General features: G+C 43.1%; 1 protein-coding gene across 4 annotated transcripts in view; it reads right to left on the bottom strand.

Annotated features, from left to right (window-relative positions):
• RAI14 (retinoic acid induced 14) overlaps positions 1–17,598 on the bottom strand; it is a 173,790-nt gene that overhangs the window by 54,419 nt on the left and 101,773 nt on the right. The gene's annotated exons all lie outside the window — the stretch shown is intronic.

Genomic DNA, 17,598 nt, shown 5'->3' with positions numbered 1-17,598 from the left:
TCAGCCATTTTAACTGGGGTGCAGCAATAGCTCACGGTAGTTAGCTCATTGTAATTTCGATCTGGATTTCTCTAATGATCAACTATGTTCAGCATCTTTTCATATACCTGTTTGCCACTTGTATGTCTTTTGGGAAATGTCGATTCAGATCTTTTGCCCATTCATTCATTCATTTCCAATAGAGATGAGGGCTCCCATGTTGCCCACGCTGGTCTTGAACTCTTAGGCTAAAGCAATCCTCTTGCCTTGACCTCCCAAAGTGCTGGGATTACAGGCATGAGCCACCGCGCCTGTATCTTTTGCCCATTTTAAAATCAGATTATTGGATTATTTTCCTATAGAGTTGTTTGAGCTCCTTATATATCTGGTTGTTAATCCCTTGTCAGATGGGTAGTTTGCAAATATTTTCTCCTATTCTGTGGGTTATCTCTTTGCTGATTGTTTCCTTTGCCGTGCAGAAGCTTTTTATCTTGATATGATCCCCATTTGTTCATTTTTGCTCTGGTTGGTTGTGCTTGTTGGGTATTACTCAAGAAATCTTTGGCCAACCCAATGTCCTACAGAGTTTCCTCAATGTTTTCTTATAGTAGTTTCATAGTTTGAGGTCTTAGATTTAAATCTTTAATCCATTTTGATTTCTGTATATGGCAAGAGATAGGGGTCTAGTTTCATTCTTCTGTATATGGAGATCCAGTTTTCCCACTACCATTTACTGAAGAGTGTGTCCTTTTCCCAATGTACGTTCTTGGCACCTTTGTCAAAAATGAGTTTACTGTAGATGTATGGATTTGTTTCTGGGTTGTCTATTCCGTTCTATTGGTCTGTGTATTTGTTTTCATGCAAGTATCATGCTGTTTTAGTTCCTATAGCTCTGTAGTATAATTTGAAGTCAGGTAGTGGGATTTTTCCAGTTTTGCTCTTTTTGCTCAGGATAGCTTTGCTATTCTGGGTCTTTTGTGGGTCCATATAAACTTTATGATTTTTTTTCCTATTTCTGTGAAAAATGTCATTGGTATTTTGATAGGGATTGCATTGAATCTGTAGACTGCTTGGATAGTATGGATATTCTTCCAAGTTCATGGTTAGAAGAATCAATATTGTTAAAGAATGTTTTCATTTGTGTGTGTGTCCTTTTCAATTTCTTTAATCAATGTTTTATAGTTTTCATTGTAGAGTTTTCACTGTAGAGATCTTTTATTTATTTGGTTAACTTTAAGTATTTTATTTTATGTGTGGCTACTATAAATAGAATTACTTGATTCATTTTATTCAGATGGTTTGCTATTGGCATATAGAAATGCTACTGATTTTTTATGTTGATTTTGTATCCCACAACTTTGCTGAACTTGCTTATCAGTTTTTGTTTGTTTGTTTTTATGCACAGAGTCTCACTCTGTCACCAAGGCTAGAGGGCAATGGTGCCATCTTGGCTCACTGCAACCTCTGCGTCCCAGGTTCAAGAGATTCTCCTCCCTCAGCCTCCCAAGTAGCTGGGATGACAGGCACAACACCTGGCTATGGGATGTGCCACAATGCCTGGCTTTTTTTTTTCTTTTTTTTTTAAAGTAGACACAGGGTTTCACCACGTTGGCCAGGCTGGTCTCAAACTCCTGACCTCAAGTGATCTGCCCACCTCAGCCTCCCAAACTGCTGGGATTACAGATGTGAGCCACTGCGCCCAGCCTCATTTATCAGTCTAATAGTTTTGCAGTGTAGTCTTTGGGTTTTTCCAGTATAAAATCATATCATCTGCAAACAAGAATAACTTGGCTTTTTCCTTTCCAATTTGGATGCTGTTTCTTTCTCTTGTCTGATTGCTTTAGCTAGGACTTCCCAATTTATTTTCCTTTGGATAAACACCCAGCTGTGGAATTGCTGGATGTACAGTAGTTCTAATTTTTTGAGGAAGCTCCATTTTATTTTCCACAGTAGTTTAACCAATTTACATTCCCACCAACAGTGTATGAGTTTTCTTTTCTCTGCATCCTTCCAGATCTGTTATTTTTCCTCTGTAATAATAGTCATTCTAACTGAGGTAGGATGACATCTCATTGTGGTTTTGATTTGCATTTCCCTAATGCTTAGTGATGTTGAGTATTTTTTTTTTTTAAATATAGCTGTGGTCATTTGTATGTCTTTTTTTAAGAAATATCTATTCACGTCCTTAGCCCACTTTTTAATGGGATTATTTATTTTTTGACTGTCAAGTTGTTTGAGTTCCTTGTGTATTCTGGATATTAGTTCCTTGGTGAATGAATAGTTTGCAAATATTTTCTCCCATTCAACAGGTTGTCTCTTCACTTTGTTCTTTCCTTTGCTGTGCCAAAACATTTTAGTTTAATATAATCTGATTTGTCTATTTTTGTTACAGTTGTCTACGCTTTTGAGGTCTTAGCAACGCAATCTTTGCCTAGACCAGTGTCTTGAAGTGTTTTCCCTATGTTTTGTTCTGGTAGTTTTACAGTTTCAGGTCCTACATTTAAGTTTGTAATCCATTGTGAGTTGCTTTTTGTATATGGGGAGAGGGGAGGGTCCAATTTCATTCTTCTGCATATGGATATCCAATTTTCCCACACTATTTATTGAACAGGGTCACGCCATCATTTTTGTCAAGGCACGCACTGTTTCAAAGTTCGTTTGAAAACAAACTTAGCCATAAAAACAATTTTATGGATATGTTCCACAAAAAAAGGAATCTGCTGTTTCACGTTTCATTACAATAGGCAATGTTTAGCTTTGCTTGTAAAACTCAACTGGGGCCCTTCAGCAGCGATGTAGCAAAATGGCACAAATAAGCAGCCTGAAGATTTACACAAAATGACTTTGATCCCTTTGCTGCTTATTGATATTTGGAATGTCCCTACTCTTGTCACTTGGAAAGATTCCAAAGTTTCAGTGCTAATAAGGGTTTTGTAGTGCACTCTCTTTCTCTCGCTCTCATTTCTCTTTCCTGAAGAGAAAGTCAACTCACTGATGTCCCTAGCAGCCTGGAATAGCAGCTGGGTGGCAGCCTGCTGCCAATGGAGGGACCAATGGAGGCACAGCAGGGAGCATGCCAGGAGGCTGGAGGGTGACTCAGGAGGCCCAGGTGACAAGGTTGGTCAGCTGCCTTGTTGCTGCATTGCTTAACTTCGGTTCCCTCATTTCTAAACCAGTCTGAGGCAATTAAATAACAACAACGTCAACAGTGATAGCAGGTACTCTATGGAAACATTACACACTAGGAACATCTTAACTCATTTCATCCTCACAACAAGCCTATGAGGGGTTGGAGTAAAGTTTATTACTCCTATTTAGCAGAGAAGGAAAGCTGAGGCAGAGAAGTTTGCTATTAGGTTGGTACAACAGTAACTGTGGTTTCTGCCATTAAAAGTATGGCAAAAACCACAATTACTTTTGCACTAACCTAATAACTTGCCCAAAGTCCCAGAAATTACAAGTAATTTCTGGATTCTAACCCAGGCATTCTGCATCTAGAGCTGGTTCTTTACCATTTTACTGAGAAATGGCACCATTTGTTAAATCACTGTGCACACAACTGGGGGCAGTGGCTCATGCCTGTAATTCCAACACTTTGGGAGACTGAGGCAAGTGGATCACTTGAGCTCAGGAGTTCAAGACAAGCCTGGGCAACATGGTGAAACCCCATCTCTACAAAAAGTACAAAAATAAATTAGCCGGGTGAGGTGCCACATACCTGTAGTCCCACCTACTCGAGAAGGTGAGGAGGGAGGATCACTTAAGCCTAGGAGGTTGAGAGGTTGAGGCTGCAGTCAGCTATGATTGTGCCACTGCACTCCAACCTGGGCAACAGAGCAAGACCCCGTCCCAAAAAAACAAAAAACAAAAACCAGTGACACGTACATAATATAACCTACTGGTTGTGCTAGTCTTTAAAAATCAAAGTTTAAACTAAAATCTGGAAGTATTTGGCAAAAAGCAAACAGTGTTCTCAGTGGGACAGATTAGGGTTGCCAGGGCTCTCAAATAGACAGGGATATAATCCAAGCACAGAAGCAAACAGAGCCTGCAAGGGAGGTTTCATTTCCTACCAAACCACTCAGCAAGTTGTGCAAACTTTCCCGAAATAAATACCATGGGACAAGGCTGGGATAATTCTCAAGGCTCTTAAGCCAAACGAGGCTTGAACTGTTGCTATTCAAAAGCTCTTAAGTTATAACCCGGAAAGCTCCTTCTATCTTTCAGAATAATAACAAACACAGTTCTTCTGGTTTCTGATTACCAGCTGAAATAGATATTGGGAAGAAATACAAACTCATTGGCTACTTTTATAAGACTTCAATTTCTCAGGCATATTCATTCACTGAAAATTTCCCTCAAACCAATCTGTCTTGCCTTCTTCACCACCAGGGCGCCTGTTACCATGATCAATTCCTTCCATTGCCTCTGCAACCAATATTCACTTCCCCAAATCAAGCAAGCCACCAATGCTCACACAAAGAAATGACCATACACCAGGTCCTACCAGCATTAGCCACACCCCAGAATACCAGAGTGTTAGGACGTTGCAGAAGAATAACTGGTCCAACATCTTCATTTCACAGATGGAGACACTGATGCTCAGAGAGGTTAGGAAATATGTCAAAGATCACTGCTCTGCCCCCAGGGGTAGTTTCCCCTTAATACACCCACGACTCCCTTCTTTCCTTTTAAAAAAATCTCCATTTCCAAGAAAGGAGTGACTGTGATCAGGAAGAGACTCAAATACTTCATAGTACATAACAACTTTCCCACAATCCCTTGAGAGCCTCAGCATCTCAGTTCTGCAGCAGGAGCCTTGCATCCTGATCACCTCAAATTGCTTATATTTTTATTGTACTCTTTTTATATGATGTCCTTCCGGAGAGAAAAATCTAATGATATTAATATTTTTTTAAAGCAGGATTAAAATATTTTAAATATTAGTTCATATTTTTAAAATTAGGTAAATTCCTTCCTGTAGCATACAAGGCTCTACACGCTGTGTGGCTCCCTCTTTGACCTACCTTCTAGGACTCTCCCTATTCACTGGGCTTTCCACTGTTTCCTGAGCACATCAAGCGTCCTTCCACCTCAGGGCCTTTGCCTTGCAGTTCCCTCCATCAGGAGAGCCATTCCTGCAGAAAAGTGCACAGCTGAATCCCTCACTCCATTCAGGAATCTGCTGAGAGGGCTTCCTTCCCCAGGCTCATTCGCATAGTCCAACGTCCTCTTTATTTTCTTGAATGTATTTGATATTACAGTAAAGAGGCATCTGTTTATTGTCTGTCCGCCCCATTAGAGACTGTGTGTACCATGAAGGCAAATACTTTGTTTTGTTTATTGCAATTTTCCTAGCCACAGAATTAATTTTTAGGTCATGTAAATCTTTAGTTTTGAATTTGCTTTTTTAGTCTCTAGTTTTTGAGTTTTCTCACGTCAAGGCACACCTGTATACCGGCATAAACAGGTATTTTTCTCAAGTTGTAATGTACATTCTTAGGAGAGAAAGCTGTGTCCTTTATGATATGAGCTCGATTTTGCTTCCCATCAGTGTCGTGCAGTGGTTCTCAAAGTATGTTTCCCGGACCTGCAGCATCCGCATCACCGGGCAATGGGCTGGACATGCGTAATGTCGGGATCCTCTCCTGACACCAGGGGAGGAGCCCTGCAAGCTCCCCTACTCTGAAGGTGACTCTTATACACATTCAATTTTTAGGACCACTGGCACAGTAGAAACTGCAGCTGAGCGTGGTGGTTCATGCCTGTAATCCCAGCACTTGGGGAGGCCAAGGCAGGTGGATCACTTGAGGTGAGGAGTTCAAGACCAGCCTGGCCAACATGTTGAAAGCCACATCTCTACTAAAAAATACAAAAATTAGCTAGGTATGGTGGCACACGCCTGAAATCCCAGCTACTCATGAGGCTGAGACATGAGAATTGCTTGAACCCAGGAGTCGGAGGTTACCGTGAGGCTCAGATCGCACCACTGCACTCCAGCCCGTGTTACAGAGTAAGTTTATCTTAAAAAATATATATAAACTAAAAGTCATTAGTCCTTGATTTTGGTCTCAACCCTGCCATCCCCAAGCTATGGGACAATTTAAAGTAACTCAAATTGACTGGCTTCAGTGATCTACCGAATTACTAAGACTTTTCTCCTCTAAAAGTCTAGGATTCCATCCCAGCCTACCAAGTATTCTATGGCACTAATTTGCTGCAATATCTAAATTCTAGGTCACTGAGTTCAAATGAGGCTTAGCGCACACAGAATATTTCAGCAGGGCAATCCTAACAATAGGATTAAAAGGTCTGATTTCCGTTTCAGATTATAATCTGAGGGTAAGGAAGGCAGCACTATCTCATAACTTTAGTTATAAAAGCCTTGAAAAACTAAATTCTACTCTGCCAGTGAGAATTAACCCTATTGGCCCAGAGACAGATCTTTTCAGCAGAGAAGTGATGGGCTGCCTGGCTTTCAGTGATTTTAAAAGCAGCTGCAATAGCTGATCACTGCTTCTATTAGGAACTGATGTTGCAGAAAGTTTGAGATGGAAACATTTGTTGCCTTTCCCTGCTCAGAAGGTATAATAAATGACTGGCATGTAAAAAATGAATGCTCTATAAAAACAAAACAAAACAAAACAGGATTACTGTCCTTTAAGTGCCCATGATGTGATAATTAATAGAATCAGCAGTACTACTTCTGAGGACAGGAGGGAGAAGAGGCTGAGATGAAAGATCACATATCCAAGAGCTGAGAACCACCCCTCACCCTTTTTTTTCTTTTTTTTTTAGACTGGGTCTTGCTCTGTCATCCAGGCTGGAGTGCAGTGGCAGCATCTCGGCTCACTGCAACCTCCACCTCCCAGGTTCAAGCGATTCGTGTGCCGCAGCCTCTCGAGTAGCTGGAATTACAAGCGTGCATCTACACACCCACCTAATTTTTGTATTTTTAGTACAGACGGGATTTCGCCATGTTGGCCAGGCTGGTCTTGAACGTCTGACCTCAAGCGATCTGCCCATCTCGGTCTCCCAAAGTGCTGGGATTACAGGCGTGAATCACCGCGCCCGGGGCCCATGCCATTTCACCAGCGCATTTGCTCTTTTTCTTCAGGATTGTTTGGCTTCATAAGGATGGTCTGGAAATGATACTTGGGCATTATGAAATCTCCATTAGGGCAAATGATTTCGATGTATTCACCGACACACCCCCAGACTCCAGTATGTAAAACAGGAGATCTGTACTAATTCCAGAACTTTTCTGATCCCCACTTCCCTCTTCATAAATTTACTTCTGGGTGATTGAGAGCATCAGATGGGAAACACCTGATGGAAACTGATGCACTCTCTAAGGTGAATGAATAAACTGCTGGCTGAATGACATAGGGTTTTTTTTTTTTACCTAGGTACTTATCTGATTTCTGTTATCAAATTATCAGGGCGAGGGCCCAATCTTTCCTAATAAGAAAGGAATTGTTTCTTATTAATTATGTTATTACTGAATGCCCCAACACTGGGCTAGGTGCTCATGGAGAACCTCTGCTAGGGCAGTGCAGAAGGGAAATGTAGGGTTGGGACCCCCTCACAGAGTCCCTCACATCCAGGTCACACTGATGTAAGAGGTGGGCTCCCATGGTCTTGGGCAACTCCGCCCCTGTGGCTTTGCAGGGTACAGCCTCCCTCCCAGTTGCTCTCACGGGTTGGTGTTGAGTGTCTGTAGCTTTTCCAGGTGAATGGTGCAAACTGTCGGTGAATCTACCATTCTGGGATCTGGAGGATGGTGGCCCTCTTCTCACAGCTCCACTAGGTGGTGCCCCAGTAGGGACTCTGTGAGGGGGTCGCAGCCCTACATTTCCCTTCTGCACTGCCCTAGCAGAGGTTCTCCATGAGAACCTAGCCAGGTGTTGGGACATTCAGTATTAACATAATTAATAAGAAACAATTCCTTTCCTATTAGGAAACATTGGGCTCTCGCCCTGATAATTTGATAACAGAAATCAGATAAGTACCTAGAAACCAAAACTCATTAAATCCTAGGTGATTTCAGAGAGGCAGTGGCAAGAGAGCGCTCACTCAGGAAATTTTAGAAATGGTTTCAGGAAAGAGATGGCAAATTGGGCCTTGAATGATACGCCAGATTCAGTGGAATGGGGCGGGGGATGGTGGTGGTGGGGGTGGTGCTGGTGGCGGTGGCGGCAACGGCATCTTCGAAGGCAGGAACTGAGCAGGGAAAGCAGGAGTGTTTCTAAAGAACTGGCACACGCTAATGATCTTACGTGCCTCAGCCTCTGAGCAGGCTGGTTGCTGCTCAGCATGAGAATCTCCCGCTCCAGTGGCCCCAGAGTGATAGTGGCTGAGTGCAGGTCCCTCGCTGCTGTGAGTTCTGAGATCCATCCCCACCCTCCCTTGCTCTGTTCTCTATCACAGCCAACTACATTTCCCAGGCTCTCCTGACCTCTGCATTTGGGGCAGGTCCAGCCAGTGGAGGGAACAGAGAGAGGAAAAGCAAAGCCAAAAAGCTTTGACCCTGGGCAACAATTACCCATTTAAGCGTCTAAAATCCTTCATTCTCAATATACTTAATCCAACTTTGAAAATAGCTCTTAAATGAAAAATACTGTGATCTTACCAATTGTATTAGTCTGTTTTTACGCTGCTGATAGACATACCCAAGACTGGGAAGAAAAAGAGGTTTAATTGAACTTAGAATTCCACGTGGCTGGGGAGGCCTCAGAATCATGGCAGAAGGTGAAAGGCATTTCTTACATGGTGGGAAGAGAAAAATGAGGAAGATGCAAAAGCAGAAACCCCTACTAAACCCATCAGATCTCATGAGACTTATTCACTACTGCAAGAACAGTATGGGGGAAGCCGCAGCCATGATTCAAATTATCTCCCACCGGGTACTCCTACAACATGTAGGAATTATGGGAGTACAATTTTAGATGAGATTTGGGTAAGGACACAGAGCCAAACCATATCATTCTGCCCCTGGTCCCTCCAAATCTCATGTGGGGAGATTTCAATCCCCACATTTCAAAACAAATCATACCTTCCCAACAGTTCCCCCAAAGTCTTAACTCATTTCAGCATTAACCCAAAAGTCTAGTCCAAAGCCTCATCTGAGACAAGGCAAGTGCCTTCCACCTATGAGTCTGTAAAATCAAAAGCAAGCTCATTACTTCCTAGATACAATGGGGGTGCAGGTATTGGGCAAATACACCCATTCCAAATGGAGAAATTGGCCAAAACAAAGTGGTTACAGGGCCCATGCAAGTCTGAAATCCAGCAGGGCAATCAAATTTTAAAGCTTCAAAATGATCTCCTTTGACTCTAGGTCTCACATCCAGGTCACACTGATGCAAGACGCGGGCTCCCATGGTCTTGGGCAGCTCCACCCCTGTGGTTTTGCAGTGTACAGCCTCCCTCCCAGCTGCTCTCACGGGCTGGTGTTGAGTGTCTGCAGTTTTTCAGGTGAATGGGGCAAGCTGTCAGTGAATCTACCATTCTGGGGTCTGGAGGATGGTGGCCCTCTTCTCACGCTCCACTAGCTGGTAACTCAGTAAGGACTCTGTGAGGGGATCCCACCCCTACATTTCCCTTCTGGACTAACCTAGCAGAGGTTCTCCATGAGGGCCCCAACCCTGCAGCAAACTTTTGCCTGGGCATCCAGGTGTTTCCATACATCTTCTGAAATCCAGGTGTAGTTTCCCAAACCCAATTCTTGACTTCTTTGTACTTGTAAGCTCAACATCATGTGGAAGCTGTCAAGGCTTGGAGCACCCTCTGAAGCCAGAGCCCCAAGTTCTATGTTGGCCCCTTTCAGCCACAGCTGGAGCGGCTAGGACACAGGACACCAAGTCCTTAGGGTGCACACAGCACAGGGACCCTGGGTCTGGCCCATGAAACCACTTCTTCCTCCTGGGCCTCCTGGCCTGTGGTAGGAGAGGCTGCCATGAAGGTCTCTGGCATGGCCTGGAGACATTTTCCCCATGGTCTTGGGGATTAACATTAGGCCTTGCTACTTATGCAAATTTCTGCAGCTGGCTTGAATTTCTCCACAGAAAATGAATTTTTCTTTTCTATCTCATAGTCAGGCTGCAAATTTTCCACACTTTTATGCTTTGCTTCCCTTATAAAACTGAATGCCTTTAACAGTACCCAAGTTACCTCTTGAATGCTTTGCTCCTTAGAAATTTATTTTGCCAAATACCCTAAATCATCTTTCTCAAGTTCAAATTTCCACAAATCACTAGGGCAGGGGCAAAATGCCACCAGTCTCTTTGCTAAAACATAACAAGAGTCACCTTTACTCCAGTTCCCAACAAGTTTCTCATCTCCATCTGAGAGCACCTCAGCGTGGACCCTATTGTCCATATCGCTATCAGCATTCTGGGCAAAGCCATTCAACAAGTCTCCAGGAAGTTCCAAACTCTCCCACATCTTCCTATCTTCTGAGCCCTCCAAGTCTCTAGGAAGTTCCAAACCTTCCCACATTTTCCTGTCTTCTTCTGAGCCCTCCAAACTGTTCCAACCTCTGCCTGTTACCCAGTTCCAAAGTTGCTTCCACATTTTCAGGTATCTTTTCAGCAATGCCCCACTCTACTGGTACCAATTTACTACATTAGTCCATTTTCACGCTGCTGATAAAGACATACCCGAGACTGGGAAGAAAAAGAAGTTTAATTGGACTTATAATTCCACATGGTTGGGAAGGCCTCAGAATCACGGCAGGAGGTGAAAGGCATTTCTTACATAGCGACGGCAAGAGAAAAATGAGGAAGAAGCAAAAGCAGAAACTCCTACTAAAATCATCAGATCTCATGAGACTTATTCACTACCTCAAGAACAGTATGGGGGAAACCACCCCCATGATTCTACTTATCTCCCCACCAGGTCCCTCCCACAACACATCGGAATTATGGGAGTACAATTCAAGATGAGATTTGAGTGGGAACACAAAGCCAAACCATATCACCAATATATTTTTTTTAAACTGTATGTAAAATTTTTTTTTTAATTATACTTTAAGTTCTAGGGTACATGTGCACAATGTACAGGTTTGTTACATATGTATACATGTGCCATGTTGGTGTGCTGCACCCGTTAACTCATCATTTACATTAGGTATATCTCCTAATGCTATCCCTCCCCGCTCCCCCCACCCCAAGACAGGCCCCGGTGTGTGATGTTCCCCATCCTGTGTCCAAGTGTTCTCATTGTTCAATTCCCACCTATGAGTGAGAACATGCGGCATATCACCAATATTTTAATCAATGTAGTTCCTAATTTCCAATTTCTCATCAATTTTGCACCACAATCTTGGTTGTAAGTCTTCTTTCTAAAGTGCAATTTTGCAAGAAATTATGTTCAGCTTTAACATACAACACTGCTTCCTTTAAAAAAAAAAAACGAAAAAATTCAAGAATTGTTACTTTAATATAATTTACTTTAAGCCAAAATTTACCTTTCATTGCAATTCTATTTTGTGCACAAGTCTTACATACATACATTGCATATATACAGGGATATGTTTGTATGTGTGAGAGAGAGACACAGTGAGAGAGACAGAAAGAGAGAGAGAAAAAAATTCACCTGTGCCTCCTGGGACTTCCTCAGCCTACCTATAGTGTATCACTTTGTAGCACCTGTTGGAAAGCTCTGGGCTAGGTAATGCAGGGTCTCACTGGAGAGTGTCCTGCTCAGTGGTTCTATTTGGACAAACCATTCAAATCACCTAAAGTGCTTTCTGAAACCCCATCCCCAAGAGTACTGCCATACCAGTGAAACCAGAATCTCTGCAGGTGGAACTCAGCATTTGTCAAAGCTGCCCAGGTGATTCTAATGGGAGCCGAGTTGAGAACCAATGATCTAGTGAGTGGGACCCCAAACTCAAGTTGCTCTGATGAGCTCTGAAAGAAGGGAAAGAAAGCATGGCCATGGTGTCATTGTTCTCGTTTCAATTTAGGGTGGTTGCCGGGCGCGGTGGCTCACGCCTGTAATCCCAGCACTTTGGGAGGCCAAGGTGGGCAGATCACTTGAGGTCAGGAGTTTGAGACCAGCCCCAGTAGAGATGGGGATCGCTACTAAAAATACAAAAATTAGGCATGGTGGTGGGCGCCTGTAGTCACAGCTATGTGGGAGGCTGAGGCAGGAGAACGGTTTGAACTTAGGAAGCAGGAGGTTGCAGTGAGCCAAGGCCACTCCACTGCACTCTAGCCTGAGCAAGACTCCATCTCAAAAAACCAACCCAAAACAATCTATTTAGGGTGGCCTCTGTTCATGTTGTTACCTGAACCCTATTTGCCTGTACCCACCCATATCCTATTGGTTCCATTCTACAAGGCCGACCTCATATCACACTTCAGGCAGGAAGCATTTCTTAGCATCTCTAGAGTCTCATGAGCTCTTCTGTCCTGAACCCCTTACATGCAGTATTTTACAGGTTAGCATCTGATTATTCTCCAGTATTTTCATTGGCCCTGTCTTTCTGACTAGGTGTTATGCATCTTGAGGCCAGGAGCATATTTTCTCCTTTTGTATTTACTTAAGATAAAGTCTAGAACATTTTGGACCCAGGGAGTACCTCCCAACTAGATTAATGAAACCAAACATTTAAGCATATTTGCCAAGTATAAAAAGAGGTTATCTCAACTTCAAAAATCTATATGACTCAAAGCAGAGTGGATATAGCAATTACATTCTTCAGTTTATCACTGTGACAAATATCAACAGGTCTTATAAAAGACATGGGGTGATTTCACAGGGAAGGTAGGAGGCGGCAATTGCACAAATATGTAGTGGTTTTAGGTGAACTAATTTGGAAGCTGTATGTGAGAAGAACTGGAAAAAGTTTATCAGGTGGTATAACTTGATTTCCAAGATTGAACTGCTGGTGTAAAATATCTAATACATCCCTATTCTGAGAAAACAGGAAGGGAGAACGTGCAGCAAACCACCAGCCAGAGAAGCCCTTATTATAGTGATTTCTAAAGTTCAAGGCCTGCCTCCCCCACTTTATAGTCAAGCTCCACGGAGTCATCTAAAAATACTCTCCCAAATTCTTGCTTTCATAGCCAAAAAGATCAGGTTTCTGAAAAGTGGGCTACATAAAATGCTACAGACACATACACACACACATGCACACACTCCTTATATCTACACACACATGCCCAGGTGGTATTTGTTCAAATACTACAGTGTCGGCGTGATTTTATTTAGTCTGGTTGTTCCTAAGACAAACACACATAACCTTAATTAAATGCACATCTAAATGTAGGGGAACCCATCTTGAAACAATTAGACTCTTCTACGGTAAGAGGTTTGAGGACATTGACCTCCTCCCACTTCCTCACATCCACCATGGAAAGAGAACAGCTGGGCAGAGGCACGCCAGGCCTGACTCCATAAACACAGCCTGCAGCTATAACTCTTGGCTCTGCTCTATTTTGTTCGTTTCCTACCCAAGACACCACCCTTCCTTTATTCTTTCCCTAAATGAATTCCAGTCATTCAATTGCTTTTACTTTTTTTTTTTTTAACCCCTCTTTGATCAGTCTTAGAGGAAGAAAATTTCCTGGCATGCATTCTCATCTTTCCCTGAAAGGAAATACTCCAGAAAGAAACTCAAAAGTCTAAGGCATTACCCAACCACCCATCTGGTTATTGACCTTGGGTTATGGAGGCTTCTGGAGAACGTCTGTGGAGATGGCTGCCTTTGTTGCCACATTATTGGGACTTTCTAGACTGCCTGGCTCTCTAGGTGGTAAAGGTTGAGTACTTCTCTATTTAAATTGCCATGGAAGCTGAAGAGCCAAGTCAGGTTGTGATGTTCACCAGAAGAATTCTTTCCCCTCTGAATCCAAGTTAATTCACCCCTAAGCAATTTACCCATATTATCAGCAAAAAAAGAATGTTTTCTCCACAAGAATCACACTGAAACGTTACTTACACAAATCCCAACTGAAGGCCTCCTTTGGGCCTAGAACAATGGGAAAGACCAATACAACAAGATTATACCATCCCTGTCCTTAGGGAGCTTTACTGTACTGTAGGGGAATCAAGTCTTTCAGAAAACAAAGGTTTTCTTAGAATGGAGACATTTCTGTTGTTGTTCCTGTTCATCGATATAATAGAATAAAGGCAGGTGTGGTAGTGCATGCCTTATAGTCCCAGCTACTCAGGAGGCTGGGGCAGGAGGATCACTTGAGGCCAAGCATTCAAATCAAGCCTGGGCAATATGGCAAGACCCCATCTGTAAATAAATGGAATAAAATAATCGAATATACCAGTTTCTAAATCAAGATTTCTAGTATTTCAAAGAGAAGAAAAGTCAAAAAGAATGAAGAGAACCAGGGAGAATGGCATTTTGAACTGGATATCGAACCTGGGTGCACAGGTGGACGTTCTGACCTATGGGGAGGGTGGGAGCAGACAGCTCCACCTCCAGAAGAAACAGCAGGGAGAGAGGATGTAGGTAAGTGGGGCAGAGCCAGAGGAAAGCCCTTGAGGGTCAAAATCAAGCCTCTAGACAGACAGGCAACTGTAGATTCCAGGGCAAAATTACCACAAAAGCCCTCTAGAAAATAGAAGGCTAGGAATGGTGGCTCATGCCTGTAATCCCAACACTTTGGGAAGCTGACATGGGACGATCACTAGGACAAGACAGCAAGATCCCATCATTACAAAAACAAAACAAAACAAAACCAAAATTAGCTGGGTGCAGTGGTGCATGCATGTAGTCTTAGCTAATTGAGAGGCTGAGGCAGGAGGATCGCTTGACCCTGTGAGGTTGAGGCTGCAGTGAGCTGTGACTGCACCACTGCACTCCAGCATGGGTGACAGAGTGAGACTCTATCTCACACACATGCATACAAAAAGGTAAATTCAGGAAGAGCTGTGTTATGTGGGCCTTAGTTTTATTATCTGCAAAATGGAGGTGGTGACTCTTATCTAACTGCTATGTATATGTCTACCATGAAGAGAGAATAGAATGAAGTACTGACAGAAGCTACAACTCGAGTGAGCCTTGAAAACATTATGCTAAATGAAAGGAACTGAGACAAGAGGCCACATATTATATGATTACATTTATAAAAAATATCCAGAGCGGGCAAATCCAGAGACAGAATCCAGATTTGTGGTTGCCAGAAGAAGGGGAGGGGAGGTTGGGGAGTTCCTTCTTAATGGGTATGGGGTTTTCTTTGGGTTGATTAGAAAGTTCTAGAACTTAGAAAATGACAATGGTTGTGCAACATTGTGAATATACTTAATGCCACTACATTGTATGCTTTAAAATGGTTAAAATGGTAAATTTTACGTTATATGCATTTTACCACAATAAAAAGAGAGACAGAACATAAAATAAGCCTGACCATCTATTCTACATGTAATAAATATCTTATGATCAAAAGCTTCAAATTTGTTAAGGTTATCACAATTGTAGCTAAGCTGCTCATCTAAATTTTCTGTCTTCTCTTTAGTAAGTACTATCTTGGACAAAATTATCATAAACATTTCTCTCCCCTTTCTCTGGGATGACTTGAAGAGGTTGTCTTGCACAAACATGTGCAAACCTGGACTAGGGAGAGCAGGGACAAAGAAGGGTAAGTAGTGATTCAAAATGGAGACCAAAAGCCCCAACATTTACCACCAAACACCTCAGAACAAAAAATAAAGATTCCTGGGCCTCTCCCCAGACCAAGTGATTCAGAGCATCTGGGGTGATTCTGATCAATATGTCATCAATATTTTTAAAAAGCACTCCATGCCTGTATATAATCCCAGCACTTTGGGAGGCCTACGCAGGCAGATCACGAGGTTAGGAGATTGAGACCATCCTGGCCAACATGGTGAAATGCCGTCTGTACTAAAAATACAAAAATTAGCCTGGTGTGGTGGTACGTGCCTGTAGTCCCAGCTACTCAGGAGGCAGAGGCATGAGAATCGCCTGAACCCAGGAGGCGGAGGTTGCAGTGAGCCAAGATCGCACCACTGTACTCTAGCCTGGCAGAGGTTGTAGTGAGCCGAGATCACGCCACTGCACTCCAGCCTGGCGACAGACTCCATCTCAAAAAAAAAAAAAGCACTCCAGGTGATTCAAATGCAGAAATGCAGAAGCGGCCAAGATTGTGAACCACTAATCTAGGATGAGCAGGGTAGGTGACTGGCTTTATCAAGGGCCCACTGTGGGCTGGGTGCTGTGCCACTCTTTATATAGAGTACCTACAGCTGAAGGTGCCCTTCCCAAATCCCCTTAGACCACTGGTCCCCAATCTTTTCGGCACCAGGGACCAGTTTTGTGAAGGACAGTTTTTCCACAGACCAAGTATGGGGGATGGTTTTGGGATGATTCAAGTGCATTACATTTATTGTGTATTTTATTTCTATTATTATTACATTTTAATATATAATGAAATAATTATACAACTTGCTGTAATGTAGAATCTGTGGGAGCCCTGAGCTTTTTTTTCTGGAACTAGATGGTTCCATCTGCAGGTAATGGGAGACACTGACAGATCATCAAACATTAGATTCTCATAAGGAGCTCGCAAGCTAGATCCCTGGCATGTGCAGTTCACAATAGGGTTTGTGCTCCTGTGAGAATCTAATGCTGCCGCTGATCTGACAGGAGGCGGAGCTCAGATAGTGATGCGAGCAGTGGGGAGTGGCTGTAAACACAGAGGAAGGTTATGCTTGCACAACCACTGCTCATCTCCCGCTGTGAGCAGTACTGGTCCCGTCTGTGGCCTGGGGGTTGGGGACCCCTTAGACTTTTTCTGGCCATGGCCATGGTGTCCCTTAGAGTAGCACTCAATTTTCTCAATTTTTTCTTTTTTTTTTTTTTCCCCCCTTTTGATACAGAATCTTGCTCTTTTGCCCTGGAGTGCAACAGAGGGCAATGGCGCAATCTCAGCTCACTGCAACCTACACCTCCTAGGTTCAAGTGATTATCCTGCCTCAACCTCCCAAGTAGCTGAGATTATAGATGCCTGCACCACACCTGGCTAATTTTTCTATTTTTAGTAGAGACAGGGCTTCACTATTTTGGCTAGGCTGGTCTCAAACTCCTGACCTCAAGTGATTCCACCCACCTCAGCCTCCCAAAGTGCTGGGATTACAGGCGGGAGCCACTGTACCCGGTCAGCATTCAACCTTTGAGGGAGAGGAGATAAGGGATAGGTACCCTAGGTTCCTCACACCTTGGGTGGAAAAACTCTGAGGCATACTATAAACCTGGGATAAGGAAACCCTTTTTGTAAAAGGCTAGATAAATACTCTGGGCTTTGTGAGCCATGTAGTCTCTGCTATAACTACTCAACTCTGCCTTTGTAGTGTGGGAGCAGTCATGGACAATGCCTAAATGAATGGGTGTGGCTGTGTCCCAGTAAAACTTTATTTATAAAATCAGACAGTAGCCAGGCATGGTGGCACATGCCTGTAGTCCCAGTTACTTGGGAGACTGCGACAGGAGGATTGCTTGGGCCCAGGAGTTCAAGTCTAGCTTGGGCAACATAGCCAAACCCTGCTCTAGGTCTAAACAGATTCCCAGAATCCTCTTCAAGAAAGAGTGACAAAGTTGGAACCTGTCAATAACACACCTTAAAAATACAGGTT

The sequence above is a fragment of the Theropithecus gelada genome, chromosome 6 (assembly GCF_003255815.1).
Source record: "Theropithecus gelada isolate Dixy chromosome 6, Tgel_1.0, whole genome shotgun sequence".
NCBI classification, from domain to species: domain Eukaryota; kingdom Metazoa; phylum Chordata; class Mammalia; order Primates; family Cercopithecidae; genus Theropithecus; species Theropithecus gelada.
The sequence above is the reverse complement of the archived record's forward strand: the minus strand, read 5'-3'. Positions and strand labels throughout refer to the sequence as shown.